Genomic DNA, 12,101 nt, shown 5'->3' with positions numbered 1-12,101 from the left:
CATAACAAAATTGTTATTGAGATTAATTTATACTATTTTATGTCATATTTTATAATGACATAAAACATAAAAATTTAATTCACAGCATATAAATACTTATTAAAATAAATTAATTAACAAAATATTTAAAAATAGATAATTTTATATTTTATTAGATGTAAAATTATAAAAAATTATAAAAAAATATAAAGACTGAGATAATAATTTTTTTATTTAACAAGTATTTATTAATTTTTTAATTAAAAAATTAATTATAATATATCTATTATCAAATATATAACATTATATTTAATTATATAAAATTTTAATTTTTAGATCTCTTCATAGTTAGATTCTTAGATCTGTCCCTTGTATATATGAGTACATGGATTTTTAAAAAATGTAATAAACAATTCGTTGAGATCTTGTGCATTAACCATTAATTGTGGCCTTTGAATTTTGACCCTAATAAAGGCTATACATGTACAACGAGCACAGGATGAGAATATATACTATCATTATTCAAATATATACATAACATTTTTCTTTATTCATTAGTGTTTGTTTAGAGATTTTCCCACCAACAACCATCTCACCTAAAGAAATTGAAATACTTTAATAAATTAATTTTGCAATAATTATGATGCATTTATGCTTTTTACATGAAAGAGATGTATATGTATATGCTTAGGTAAAAACTCAGGTGCAGTCGACTTTACGTGAAGTTGATACTTAAAAGTTGTTAGATGAAAATTTAGTCAAATCAGTCAAGTTATCTAACAATTCTCAGGTATTAATTTTATGTGAAGTCAACTACAACTGAGTTTCCACCGTATATTTATTAATAACTTGGAGGATCCTAAAAAGTAAAAGAGATCAGATGGGAAGCATATACCTATAAGTTGTTTAAGTATTAAAAATTTAAAATCAAAAGGGATCGGAAAGTAACATGTAAATAGAAATTTATTTCACAATTTCATATATTTATTACAAATAATGTAAGAGGCAATACCAAAGCTATTACTTCTAGGTATAGTAGTATTGGTGAAATAATAATGAAAGAGAATGAAGTGTAAAATTATATATTATACAAAAATAAATATAATATAGATGTTAGTTCACAAGTTAAACTATTAGTTATGAGATAATGACATCTTCCTGGTCATTATTTGATTAGTTGCAGCATTCTAATCATGGTTTGAAATTGTATTATCTGAGGTAATCTCAGTTAATGATGGATATATATGAAACAGGAAGGTTCTATATATTGCTTGTTGGCCTGAGTAATATATATTTATATTTTTTATTATAGATTAATTTAAAATTTTATTACTGAAGATTAGGACATTAATTAGTAATATATTATTGATAGGTAAATAATTTTTTTCCCATTAATCCTTAACGATGATTAGATAGCCGGTACGTAATTAAAAAAATAGTTTTTTAAATTAAAATAATTTGTTTTTTTAGTGACAATTTAGCTGTCAGTAATTTAATTATATAATAAAATTAAATTTTAAATATTTAATATTTACCAATGATAAAACCCTCAGTAAACTATTTACGTCAATAATATTATTACAGGCAAAAATCATGTTAAAATAGTAAAAAATTTACTAACAACGACTGACAATTTGATCGTCGATAATCTTAAACCTCAAAAAAATTTTAATTTTAAGCCATCTTTGTGATTTATCAACTACTTTTTCCCATTTTAGACTTGCTGGATTCTTAGAAATATGTGCATTTTTTCCCATTTTAGGTGGAGCTTCTTATCAACGATCTAAAGAAAAAGTCATATATTTTGTCCAAGAATTGGAGCTGCTTCTATAGGAACTGAGGTGCAACGACCTTAAACAATAGAAATTAACCAAGTTTATAATTTACCGCCACATAAAAATATTAATTTAATTTTATATTAAAAAAAAACTAACACCAATATTTTGTAGCTAACAATTAGCAAATACTTTTTTCTTTTTTTTTTCTTTTCCTTTAAATTCCTTTTTTTTCTTTATACTAATAACTCAAATCTTTAATCCTTAGCTTGCTTGTTTATTGGTTGGTTATTGATTATAAAAAGGTTGATTTACTAATAAAATCATTCATATTTGATCATCTCACCACAAATTGTAAATCAAAATTTTCTGATGCCTTTGATGAATACTTTTCTTAACGAAATCTCTGCTTTTTGTTTTTACAAGCTAACAAGTAACCTTCAGACCTAGTGTGAAGTCGCACCTCGATTAAAAAGAGGAATAAAACGTGTTTTATAAGAATGTAAAAGCTTTCATTCTGTGGGGATATTTTGATGGTTGAGTATAGAAATTTTGTTATCATTCCTATATTACCATAATAAAATCATGAAACTCAAGAGTGTCAAAAATCTATCTTTTTATTATTATTCTTGTCTATTTCTAGTTTTTCATATAATAGAGCCAATATTAATTCATCTAATAAGACAGTAGAACAAGTAAATGAATCACAGCCAGCTAATAATTTCAAAGCGTGTTTTTATGTTATAAGATAAACAATCACAATGAAAATGAAAGTAACTATGTCTATAGTTTTTAAGTTTATAATAAGTTTTTATGTTATAATAATTTAAGTTTTTATGTTATATATACTCGTTATTAAGTTTTTAATTTGTTCTATTCTTAAACTATGTTAGAGATATAACTATTAGTGTTACCTTCTCCTATTAGCTTAAATTTTTAGGATGATTGGTTTTATGACATAGTATCAAAATTTTATATCCGAAATATTAGAGATATAACCATTTGTATTATTTTTTCCTGTCTCATCGCAAGTGATGCAATTCAATTGGATATTGAAAAGAGGTCATTTTTTTATATTAGAAAATAAGGTGTGATAATATTATCATATTTTTATGTAATACGTGAATATAAAAGATAGTATAAACAGAAATAGTGAGTATCAATTTTAAAAATGACAAAAATTCAAACAAAAATCGTGGATAATGATTTACAGAAAATTCCTTTTTAAAAAAAATCGTTACTATAAGGAAGAATTTCTAAAAAGTAAATTGTTAGTCACATATTCAATTTTATAGAAATGGTTAGTAATAATTTTTTTAACTGGTTCAAACTTCAGTAATCATTAATCGCATTTTCTGATTAACGTATATTTTAACATCCTAACAACATATTATACTGTTTTATTATAATATAGACGTATTACACCATTCCAACCTTAGTGAAAAACCCATAAAACTATGTATACATAATTCAATAATTATTTTTAAGAATCTCAGTTCCTTTTATTTTATATTTTGTTACTGTTGTAATCAATCAAAATGTCAATGTTTCTTGGTATGATTGATTTGGGTAGTTAGCATATTAATTTGGAATTTGTATTGTCTAAAGAGAGATTCCAAAAGAGAGGACACAGTTATAGTTTGAGACATTACTGAAATATTGCTCATTATTGGCTTTTACGTCAAACGTTAAGGAATGGAGTTCGTCAATTTATGAGGATAGGTTCGTATAATATACTCAATTCCAAGAAATTTTTTTTTCCAACTTATTAGAGTACGTTATTCTATAAGTAGGGGTGTATATAAGATGTAACCTATTTATTAGGCGAATAATTTATGTATAACATAAGAATAAAAGTAGTAGATTAAGTACAAACATAACTGAGCTGGGTCGGTGTGGCAGAGTTTGAAACAAAATTTTGGGGGCAAAAAATTTAATATAAAAATTTAAGGTTGAACTTATCTAATGCAATTTTTTGAATTTTTGAAGGTAATATCTTACTTTTTTCGTGATTTATTAAAGTAGAAGAACTATTTATAGGTGTTGATATTATAGAATTTATATATTCTCCTTATTGAATATTAGTCTTTCTCTTAAAAAATACATCAATTCTTTGATTTTTCATTATTATTTTATATAAAAATTTGAATATATATCCTGTAAAATATGTAAAAAAAATTAGAGAGATAAATATTAAAATTTATAATATTTATTGATTTTTTTATCAATTTATACAAATACAATAATATCAATATTTATTGAATATTCTAATATTTTTTATCATATAAAAATTAAATTAAATAAACAATAATATATAAAATAATATTAAATTAAACAAATAAAAAATACCTAATTTTAGAATGAGAAGCAAAACATATTTTTATAATGAGAAACAAAGCAAGTATGATGATTTTTGTTAGATAACTTTTTTTTTTGTTAGATGTGTTGTAAAGCCAATAAATATCCATTCTAAAAATTATTATGCAATAAAAGTATGAGATAAGAATTAAACCTGGATATTCTAAATTATAGTAAAACATTTGAGCCAACTGAATTACTCTTTATTGTTTGAAAAATTACTACTAATTTTTTTATAAAAAATTTGGGGACCATGATCCCATTGTCCTAGTTAAGCTCCGCCACTAATTCTAGTAATTAGTTTACTAGTTTATTTAATTAAATGTTAACGATTTAAATTCTATCTTGTATATGTAATAATTTATTAACTAACAATAAATCATACTATTTATTTGTGGTGTTTATTTTAATATATAATAAACATTATAACAAATCAATAAAACTTATTTTCAATTGAAAAATCTTATCTATTTATTTTGATAAAATAAGGGAAGAAAAAAACAATAAATGATAAACAGATATAATAAAAAAATATAATAAAAAATAATTTATACCATAAAATAAATAAGGATTTTTCTTCCGTCAATCAAGTAGCTAGCACATATAATTAAGTGCTCTTCAAAACCTAAAGTCATAGTATATGTACGGTAAGTATAATTAACATTCAAGATATTTATCCAACTTCTATATACATGGCCAAAGAGTTATAGTCTTGGTGATTATTCTTTTACCGGTTTCATAGTTTTTTTTTTAAATTTTATCACAAATTATTAGCTGGACATCATGATAATATAATCTACTAACTTGATATTGCGTGTGACTTATTATTAGTGTTATTTTTTATATTGTCCAATCATCACCAACGACGGAAATCAGCCCAAGTCAAATTCTCTAGCATAAAATCATCGCTCATTTTCAACATGTCGTTAATGTATTTGGACCGATTATATCATCAATCATATAATCTTTAACTAAAATATTAGTTGATTATTTTATTAGTTTTTATAATGTTATTAAATTTATAATTAAATTTTTATATTTTTTAATTAAATTTTTATATTATTTTTAATTTTATAATTAAATTTTATTAGTATTAAATATTAAAATTAAATAAATATTTTTTTGTAAATTAAAATATTTTAATTAAAAAATATAAAAATAATTACAAAATTAGTAAAACTATAAAAATTAATAGAATAGTTAATCTAAAATATTTAGCTAACATGTAATCTTCGAAAGACATATTAATAATGAATTTGTATGTAAAATATAAAAAAGTTAAATTTTAACGTATTTATTATATATTTATTAAAAAAAACAAATGTCTAATACCTTTCGAGTATTTTTGCAATTGAAATTATTTTTTACACAATTAATAGTAATTTTTTTAAGAATTAAATGTTAGTGTTGTTAATAGAAATATAGTTCCTTTATTACTATATTACCTCAAATCCTCAATCATTTAATGCATGTAACAATTAATTTTAGTATATATATATATATGCGAGCACGTTAATTTAAAAAATATTATCCAAAACGGTAGTATTAAAGTAGGTAAATTTTGTAATTTATAATTATTAATTATTTATTATTAATATTTTTAATGATGTAAAATTATAGAAAAAAAGATAAATAGATTTTCGACTTTTTGCCCGCGGATATTTTTGTCCATGACCATTGAAAAATACTTTTAAGTCTCTGATCTTCACAAAACTTGGATGGATCAGTCTCTGACAGAGGCATTTGGACAGATCAATCCCTGACGGAGGGATTTGGATGGAGGGACTGATCCGTCTATGTGAAGGTCAAGAATTTAAAAGTATTTTTTGTTGGTTAGAGACAAAAATATCCGTAAGACAAAAAATTAAGGACCTATTTATCTTTTTCTCAAAATTATATTTAATAATATAAAATTATATATTATTTTTTTAATTATTAAATCTTGACTAAATTTTAATAAAAATATTGGTCCATGTAAGACTTTCTCTATCCAAAATGCATGTCTTTGTAACCATTATTATTATTTATTTATTAACATTTGTTTGATATATATATGCTCCTGTTGTAGGTAAAAAATGGAGAGGCACAAGTTGATATAAGACTTGAATTTGTTATATATTAAGTTGAGCAACTCTTTTATTTATGATTTTTAGAGTTATAGAAAATTGTTTCACATCAGCTACCGATACAGAAATGATAGCATGGGAGTCGATGCAAATTCTAGAGCATACACCATCAGAATTCATGATATTTCATAATATTGTTCATAAATATACAAAGTGTGGTGAGCTACTACTTATTGAGGTTCATATTTTGTTAATTAAGTTGTAAATTCATTAAATTTAGTATTATATAATACACTAGCTATTATATGTAGATATGATACAAGCAATATTTACTTTAATAAATTTTATGCTCTAGATGTTCATGTGTTAACTAGAGTATATTAGAAGCATTGCTTTGTTATATGTTAAGTATATTAAAGTGTGATATATTGAGAAAATTTTGACAATAAGATAAAATATTTATAATATGAAATAAAATGAAAGAAACAAAATAATAGAATCAAATTTAATAATATAATAAAGATAATTATACATAATTTTTATGTATTATTAAATACATTTTTAAATTTTGATAGAGACATTTATTTTTACAAAACTATAAGTGGATCCGATTGGTTAAAAAACGGATCCACAAAATTAAAAGAAGAAGAAAGATTAAGTCATAAAAGCAAAAGCAATTACTAATAATTCTTAATGTCGGGCTAAGTTTAAATATAAGTCATTTTCCAATTACTAGTAATTCTTATCCCTTAAACTAATTTTTTTGTTTTTTTTTCCGTACTTCCGATATAATATTAGCTAAATAGCGACACATTGTATCTATTGATATAGTCATAACTTTCTTTACTCTATACTTCTTCTTTTTTTTCCACGCAGAATAATTAAGTAATTGTTAGCTATTTTAAAAGTTTTAATTAGGGGTTTTGATGGATCGGATCGTATTCGCATATCCGCAGTAAATATTTATATCTGATCTAAAAATTGTGAATATGATTCGATTCACACTCTTTACGGATTGGATCACGAATATCTACTCTACATTTATATATTTGATATGCGGATTCGCAGATCCGTACAATAATAATTAAAAATAAATAAATATATATGTTTGATATTATATTTACTTATTTGTATGTTTTAGTTAGTAATTATTATTTATATATTATATTATTTTATTTTTGTTACTTAGAAAAAGTTTGATTAAAAATATTTTAGGAATAAATGAGCTTAAAAATGTGAAAAAATATTTTTATTAAATTTTTTACATAGAAATATGATTAAAAAGAGAAAGTTCAATTATACGGATATATTCGATATCCGATCCGATCCGATCTGCACATTTGTGGATCGAATCGGATCGGTTCCGACACTAAAAACGCGGATATCATATCAGATTTGATCCGATAAAAATTATGCGGATCGAATCGAATTTTTGGCCATATCCGATCCGATCCGCGTACACCCATAGTTTTAATATTTATATACAACTACACAATTAAAATTTGTACACGGCTAAATCAATTTAAACATAAAAAGAATAATTAAAATGTCAAAAAATAAAATTTAAAAAATTTAATTTCATAGTAGCTAGCATCAAAGTCTTTAGTATTTGGTCTCTTTTGTTGGTTCCTGAATTGGGACAGTTTCCAAACATAACCCCGAAAAAGGTGGGTGTTTAATTGTGAACACTAGAGCTATTCAACACTGACTTTTGCTCCATGGTGAGGTCTTGTTTGGGTTTGTGGAACCCACTACTCAATTGTTGTGAGGTCCCTCTCAATCTTCCAAAGTTCCAATATTATTTTTCTCGATAAACCAAAAAAAATATATTTGAATTCTTTTAATACTAATAAAAATATTCTCAAATTTTGTTATTGATAAAAAAATTCACAAATTATTTAAAAATACGATAAAAATATTTAAAAATATTATTTTTTATATAAGTGACAAATAATTTTATATTTGAGAAACCATACAGATATTTAATATCCAACATATTTTTTTATTTTTTAAAAAATGCTCTTAAATTTTATTATCAATAAAAATATCCATAAATTATTTAAAAATATGACAAAAATATCAAAAATTTATTATTTTTTATATAAGTAACAAATTACTTTATATTTAACAAACCATATATACATTTTATCAAACTTTTATAAGAATATTTATATAACTATTTAGAAAATACTCGCACAAAATTAGATAAAAATTTAACTTTTAGATTTTTTATTTTTTAAAAGTATTATTGGTTATTGACAAGAATCATAAAAAATTATATATACTTAGTAAAAATTATCAAATTTTAAGGATACAAATATTTTATTTTTTTAATCATATTTACAAAACAAACACATAAAAATTTAATTTTTAAAATATTTTTTAAAAATACATATTTAATATTGAACATTTTTAATCGTATTTTTAACTAATTTAAAAACATTTTTATCAACACTAAAATAATTTGGTGTATTTTTTGTGGCTACTATTTTTCCACTTCCTCCATGCATAATAGAAATTACGAATCCAAGGATTTAATTTTCCTCGTATGCCTAAAGTCCACTTTAATGATGTTGATGATTCCTCCAATCCAAACCCAATTCATGAAAATTTATTCGGGACTAGCTTTAATAATTATAATTAACCAAGTAGTATTGTTAGGGGGATTTTTAGTCTTAAATAATCTTTTGTGTGTGTATATTATACATGTGTGTGTTATAATATCTGTTTCATTCATATATTAAATATACTGAGCCTTATTCAATTAGCCATGCAAAATACTTACTTTAATTTTTCCTTAGTCAATATTATATTTATATGCGATAGCTCTCTATTATTGTGAGTGCCAGCAACATGCAAATATATGTTAGTTGAAAAAATAAATTAATCATTATATCATTTAAAAATTCGTACAATTACCTGTTCAAATTTTTTTAATGAAGATTATGGTAATGATATTAATAAATATATAAGTTGATATCTGATATCCTAACCACAATAGATTATGTATTAATTAAAGTAAGCTCAAACTGTGCTTAAATTCACTAAGATAGAGCTAAAAGAAAATTATTACAAGCCAACTTGAATTAATTAAGTAGTCCGTTACAGACTTTTAAATAAAATTTAGATATATAATAAATTAAGGTGGAAACTGTAATCAATTTCACGTAAAATCGACTGCACCGGAGTTTTCACTATAAATTAATCCTTAATTTATTTGATTTTAGGAAATACCGTATGCAACAAAAAAAAAAGAATATTATTGCATAGCTACAAATAGTAAATATAACTACTCTCTGATCTTAGTGACCTAATAAAGCAATTTAGATTTTAACTAAATTCCATTATGCTTGCACGCAACTTTCTTGATTATTATAGTTAAATGCAAAATAATCAAGTTAGGCCCATAATTTTGAAGATGCGCCATGCAAAAAGAAACTAATAACAAATAAAAGTTAATTCCCATTTTGACAACAACTCAAAAACTAAATGGATTCATTTTTTCCATTCCTTCATATGGTGCATCCCCCAACTCTATTCTAAGAAAACATATATTTTCCTTAGACCAAAAAGAACATAATTAATTAATTAATTAGTCTACAAAATAATAACCATATTTAGAGAGCAATTGCTTCTTTTTCTTTATTTGCTAATAATTCTATGGTTATCCATTATCCAAATTCCAGTTGTTCTTACACATGAAAACAAATGGCTAGCTCAATTTTTGCAGTGTCCTAATATCTTGGATTCAAAAGGATAGAAGTAAAGAATCCTCATCAACTTGTAGAAAATGATAAAAACAACAGGACAATAAAGAACCCCACACGCTTATAGTTTGTAGTTTTTTTAACGAATAAGAACAAACCACTGTCTTAGTTGTGGCTAAGGTTAATTAGAATTTAGAACACTAAGCACATTAATTAGATATGTAATTTCTATAGAGGGAGGAGTCCAAACCATAGTTTGAAATATATAAATTGAGTTTCATACTCATTTTAATGTGTAACAACTTCAAAGGTTACTTTCTTGTTAGACCAAACTATGGTTTGGAAAGTATAAATGAAGCGCACCATTGCAAAACTAAAGTTTTCTTTGTATCCTTTTCTTTCTTTTTTTCTTTTTATTCTATTTGAAAATTTTTATTTGTTTGTATATGGGAAATTAAAATATGATTCAATAACGAAAATAAAAGAAAAAAAAAAGTCGCTCACCTACTGCAAAATGACACCAAAATAAAGGTTGATAGAGATTGGCCAGCACTAATAGAATTTCAATCACTAGGAGTTGAAATAATCCATCCGTTATTTATTTTATTTTTTTAAAATAATTATTTTGGTACTACTCCCAATAATACGGTATCGTGTAGCTATCACAAGAATTTCAGCCCTGCCTCTATGTGCAATGCAAGACGTAACATTTTTTATTTGGCCACCACTGATATAAACAAGGCAAAGATAATTTTTCTAAAGTTGTTTACTTGCCTACACTTAAAAAATATTCTCTAAAAATTATGTGTTAATAATAAAAACGTAAACTATGAATAAAATTGAATTAACAAGTAAATCAAAAGATTTAAGAAAAAAATAATTAAATTATCCAAACTAATAGACAAAAATTAATGATTTTAAATAATATTAATTTGAATAATACTTAATTTCTTAAATCAATGTAAAATATTTTTTTCCAAAATTTCAATTTTACAATAAGTTTTATTTAAAAAATTCAAAAATAAAATAAGAATTGCTATACTAAAAATAGAATAATTAGCAATAAGAATTGATAGATTAAAATATCAACAATGCTAGGAAACCAACTCTATATAAGCAAACAATCAGCCAACTAGTAAACTAGAGGCACTGGTGACTTTAACCGGATGTTGTTACTGATAGGCACACAGATGTTTCTTTTTCTTGTAAATTGGATGGTTTTGGATATGATTTCTATATTTCATGTGTTACACATTAATAAAATATAATTAATGATATGGAACCAACTAATGAATGATCAAAACATCTGTTCCGTGATTCTCTCCTAACACTAACGTATCTTCCCTCATGTTTTAAACGTGGTCAACAATAATTTAACAAACAAATTAAATTATAAATTAATAAAATTAATTATAATTAATTATGTTGTTCTATTCTTGACTGATTATTAGTTGGTTCCATATACTTTTCCTTAAATAAAATTTTTGTTAAAAATTTAAATTTTAAACAAATTAAAAAGTTGATATCAAATCTAAAGTAACCATTTTAAGAATATAGCTGCACTTTAATAATGACAATCCTTTTAATCTATATTCATGTGTCAAAAATTTAATATATGTCAATTTTTTCAATGGATGGAATTAACCGTCTTTATTTAAAGACGTTTTAAATATCTTTGCCTTCGTTTTTTTTAAGGATCTAAACTTATAATAAATAGTAAGTTTTTGGTGACTATAATAAATAGTAAGTTGAAACAAGTATAAGTATCCCTATTTTAAATTTTAATGTAGTTTTTATGTTGTGAAAACATAGCATTGGGTTAAACTTTTCTCTAATAATGAACCAACACAAATTAATTGAAATTCAATGACCTGAAATGGTGTACTAGATATGTTTCAATTATATAATTTACAGTAAATTGAATTTTTCTTAGATTATTTATAGTGAAAAATATCAATGGAGATAACATCCATAGAAGAAAAGTTTTGTTCCAATTGTTTTCATTTATGTACCCAATAAAAAATATAAGATTCAATTGACTATAGTATACCATTTTAGTTCATTTCTACAGGATGTACAAGCAAAATCAAATGAACTTTTAACCTTGTGGTTGAAATAATATAATTGAAGGTCATATAAATACTTTCACTACTCTCATATGTACTCAAATTTTATTGAGTATTTGAACATAACTCCTTAAGTGGTGACATTTTTTT

The sequence above is a fragment of the Arachis duranensis genome, chromosome 5 (genome assembly GCF_000817695.3).
Source record: "Arachis duranensis cultivar V14167 chromosome 5, aradu.V14167.gnm2.J7QH, whole genome shotgun sequence".
Classification (NCBI taxonomy): domain Eukaryota; kingdom Viridiplantae; phylum Streptophyta; class Magnoliopsida; order Fabales; family Fabaceae; genus Arachis; species Arachis duranensis.
Note: the sequence above shows the minus strand (reverse complement) of the source record.